General features: G+C 53.1%; 1 non-coding gene and 1 pseudogene across 1 annotated transcript; both read right to left on the bottom strand.

Annotated features, from left to right (window-relative positions):
* Window positions 1–2,412: 2,412 nt before the first annotated feature.
* Window positions 2,413–3,842, bottom strand: LOC149573990 (25S ribosomal RNA; annotated as a pseudogene).
* A 224-nt stretch (window positions 3,843–4,066) lies between these two features.
* On the bottom strand, window positions 4,067–4,220 carry LOC149573989 (5.8S ribosomal RNA). Its single transcript, XR_016361138.1, has one exon. It is a non-coding gene; the product is annotated as a 5.8S ribosomal RNA (ribosomal RNA).
* Between the last annotated feature and the right edge of the window lie 371 nt (window positions 4,221–4,591).

Here is a 4,591-nt window from a genome sequence, read left to right as displayed (position 1 = left end):
GAGTCAACATGGTGAGGTGACTCATTGAGTCAACTTGGTGAGGTGACTCATGGTGAGGAGCTATCCTTGAGGCAACTTGGTGGGCCTACTTGAATAGTCGACTTGGTGAGCCGACCTGACGAGCTGACATGGTGAGTGGGCTTAGAGAAGCAACTCGGCGGGGCGACTTGATGAACGGACTTAAAGGGTCAACTTGGCAGGGTGACTTGATGAACGGACCTAAAGAGTTGACTTGGTGAGAGTACTTGGCGGGGTGAACTGATGAACAGACTTAAAGAGTCGACTTGGTGGGAGTACTTGGTGGGCCGACTTGATGAACGGACTTATAGAGTCGACTTGGTGAGAGTAGTTGTTCTGATGACTTGATGAACGGACTTAAAGAGTCAGCTTGGCGGGGTGACTTGATGAAAGGACTTAAACAGTCGACTTGGTCGGGTGACTTGATGAACGAACTTAGAGGGTCGACTTTGCGGGGTGACTTGATGAACAGACCTAAAGAGTTGACTTGGTGAGAGTACTCATTGGGGTGACCTGATGAACAGACTTAGAGAGTCGACTTGGTGAGAGTCCTTGGTGGGCCGACCTAGTTGGGTGACTTCGTGAACTGACTGAAAGAGTCAACTTGGTGGGAGTACTTGGTGGGGTGACTTGATGAACGGACTTCAAGGGTCGACTTGGCGAGGTGACTTGATGAACGGTCCTAAAGAGTTGACTTGGTGAGAGTACTTGGTGTGGTGACTTGATGAAAAGACTTAAAGAGTCGAATTTGTGAGAGTACTTGGTGGGGTGACTTGATGAACGCACTTGAAGGGTCGACTTGGTGGGGTGACTTTATGAATGGACCTAAAGAGTTGACGTGGTGAGAGTGCTTGGTGGGGTGACTTGATGAACATAGTTAAAGAGTCGACTTGGTGAGAGTAGTTGGTCAGGTGACTTGATGAACACACTCAAAGAATCAACTTGGTTAGAGTACTTGGTGGGGTGACTTGATGAACGGACTTAAAGATTCAACTTGGTGGGCTGACCTGGCAGGGTGACTTGATGAATGGACTTAGAGAGTCAACTTGGTGAGAGTACTTGGTGGGCCGACCCTGCCGGGTGACTTGATGAACAAACTTAAAGAGTCGACTTTGTGAGAGTACTCGGTGGGCTGACCTGGTCATGTGACTTGATGAACGGACTTAAAGAGTCGACTTGGTGGGCCGACTTGGCCGGGTGACTTGATGAACAAACTTAAAGGGTCGACTTGGTGGGTAGAACTAGCGGGGTGACTTGGTGAGAGTACTTGGTGGGCTGACCTGGCAGGGTGACTTGATGAACGAACTTAGAGAGTTGACTTTGTGAGAGTACTTGGTGGGTTGAACTGGCAGGGTGACTTGATGAATGAATTTAAAGAGTCGACCTGGTGAGAGAACTTGGTGGGCCGAGCTGGCGGGGTGAATTGATGAACGAACCTAAAGAGTTGACTTTGTGAGAGTACTTGGTGGGCCGACCTGGCGGGGTGAGTTGATGACCGAACTTAAAGGGTCGACTTGGTGAGAGTACTTGGTGGGCCGACCTGGCGGGGTGACTTGATGAACGAACTTAAAGAGTCAACTTGGTGAGAGTACTCGGTGGGGTGACCTGATGAACAAACCTAAAGAGTCGACCTGGTGAGAGTACTTGGTGGGCTGACCTGGCGGGGTGACTTGGTGAGCAAACTTAAAGAGTCGACTTGGTGAGAGTAGTTGGTGGGCTGACCTGGCGGGGTGACTTGATGAACGAACTTGAAGAGTCGACCTGGTGGGCCGACTTGGCAGAGTGACTTCATGAACGAACTTAAAGAGTCCACTTGGTGGGCTGACCTGGCGGGGTGACTTGATGAACGAACTTAAAGAGTCAACTTGGTGAGAGTAATTTGTGGGCTGACCTTGCAGGGTGACTTGATGAATGAACTTAAAGAGTCGACTTGGTGGGGTGACTTGATGAACGCACTTGAAGGGTCGACTTGGTGGGGTGACTCTATGAACGGACCTAAAGAGTTGACTTGGTGAGAGTACTTGGTGGGGTGACTCGATGAAAGGACTTAAAGAGTCAACTTGGTGAGAGTACTTGGTGGCTCGACTTTATGAGCAGACTTAAAGAGTCCACTTGGTGAGAGTGGGCCTAATGGGGCGATGTGGTGAGTGGGCCTAACGGGGCGAGTTGGTGGGGCGACTTGGCGAGTGGTATTAGAGAGCCGACGTGGTGAGGCGACTCGGCGAGTTGGTTCGTTGAGATGACATGGTGAGCTAACTTGGCGAGTCGACCCGGTGAGCGAACTTAAAGAGTCGACTTGGCAACGTACTCGAGTCAACTTGGTGAGGTGACGCGGCGAGCGGGCTCAAAGAGTCAACATGGTGAGGCGACTCATTGAGTCAATATGGTTAGGCGACTCATGGTTCTATTGACCAGAGGCTGTTCACCTTGGAGACTTGATGCGGTTATGAGTACGACCGGGCGTGAATGGTACTCGGTCCTCTAGATTTTCAAGGGCCGCCGAAGGTGCACCGAACACCGCAGGATGTGCAGTGCTCTTCCAGCCGCTGGACCCTATCTCCAGTTGAACCAATTTCAGGGTGGGCAGGTTGTTAAAAAGAAAAGATAACTCTTCCTGGGGCCCCCGCCGACGTCTCCAGATTTTATAACATTACCGTCCGCCGCCACGTCCCGGTTCGGGAATATTAACCCGATTCCCTTTCGATGATCGCGCAAAGTGCGCCCTTGAAACAGGGTTTCCCCATCTCTTAGGATCGACTAACCCATGTCCAAGTGCTGTTCACATGGAACCTTTCCCCACTTCAGTCTTCAAAGTTCTCATTTGAATATTTGCTACTACCACCAAGATCTGCACCGGGGGCCGGTCCACCCAGGCTCACACTCAACATTTCGCAACAACCCCCGCATCCTCCTACTCATCGGAGCCTGGCACTTGCCCCGACGGCCGAGTATAGGTTGCGCGCTTCAGCGCCATCCATTTTCAGGGCTAGTTGATTCGGCAGGTGAGTTTTTACACACTCCTTAGCAGATTTTGACTTCCATGACCACCGTCCTACTGTCTTAATCAACCAACACCCTTTGTGGGATCTCGCCAGTTAGCTTCCTTGCGCCTCGCGAGTTTTCCCAACCTGCCAACTCGCACACATGTTAGACTCCTTGGTCCGTGTTTCAAGACAGGTCGAATGGAAAGCCCGCTGGCCAGCGCCACGAGTGCACAGGTGCCCGAGAGCCTGCCGTAAAGGCGCGCACTTCACTCCTCGACCGCTGTGACGGAAGTATTTGTGCGACCAGAAGGTCGCGCTTGTGCCGCCGCGACACCCTGCGCTGGCACGTCCCCCGAACCGAGCGGCAGACCGGCTCACACCGTTCCGCATCCGACCGGGACACATCGTCAGCCTCCATCTGCTTCCCTCCCAAAAATTTCAAGCACTCTTTAACTCTCTTTTCAAAGTCCTTTTCATCTTTCCCTCGCGGTACTTGTTCACTATCGATCTCTCGCCCGTATTTAGCCTTGGATAGAATTTACCACCCGATTAGGGCTACATTCCCAAACAACCCGACTTGCCGACAGTGCCTCGTGGTGCGACAGGGTCTGGGCCCGACGGGGCTCTCACCCTCTCCGGCGCCCCCTTCCAGGGGACTTGGGCCTAGTCCCTCACTGAGGACGCTTCTACAGACTACAATTCGACAGGCGCGGCCGTCGATTTTCATGCTGGGCTCTTCTCGGTTGGCTCGCCGTTACTAGGGGAATCCTGGTAAGTTTCTTTTCCTCCGCTTATTGATATGCTTAAACTCAGTAGGTACTCACGCCTGAATTGGGGACACGGTAGAGATGCAGCAATGCCTGCACTGCGGCGGGCCGCTGAGCCTAGAATAAAGTTCCTTGCAAGGAATCGTTCGATCAGCGCAAACCAATGCCGGCCTTTGCGAGCCACTACTCGTCGCGACAGATCGACGGACCTCGTGCTCATTTCAGCCGACCACGCGCCACTTGCGGAAACGGACGGCCATCTCCGCTCCTCGCCGGGGAGGGCAAAATTTTGCAGTGCGACGCCCACGCAGACGTGCCCTTGGCCGAGGCCTCGGGCGCAACTTGCGTTCAAAGACTTGATGATTCATGGGATTCTGCAATTCACACTAAGTATCGCATTTTGCTACATTCTTCATCGTGGCGAGAGCCGAGATATCCGTTTCCGATAGTCGTGATTCTATTTTGTTTTTGCCTTTCGGCGACCCAAGCATGCAAGGCGCTGGCTCGCACTTCGTTCTTTGGATTTCTAAGGTGCGCGATGCACCTGTGTGTTGTTGGGTGTTGACACATCCTGAACCCCAAGCACCCAATGGGTGCGACGAGGAACGCTGTGGTGTGTCCCCGCCCCATCCCCTCGCAAAGGTGGGAGGCGACGCATGGGAGAGCTGTGTCAGTGGATCATGTGAGTGCACCCATCCTAAACATAGAACGCTCCAAGCAATGAGTCAACACACCTGGGCAAGGCAACGGGGGGTTGCGGCAGTCCCGACTTGCCGCCGTCAAAACGACGGATCCCTGGCACAGCGCCGCGCACACGATCGG

Source organism: Cupressus sempervirens, chromosome 2 (genome assembly GCF_028749045.1).
Source record: "Cupressus sempervirens isolate cs-2001-9-10 chromosome 2, ASM2874904v1, whole genome shotgun sequence".
Taxonomy (NCBI): domain Eukaryota; kingdom Viridiplantae; phylum Streptophyta; class Pinopsida; order Cupressales; family Cupressaceae; genus Cupressus; species Cupressus sempervirens.
The sequence above is the reverse complement of the archived record's forward strand: the minus strand, read 5'-3'. Positions and strand labels throughout refer to the sequence as shown.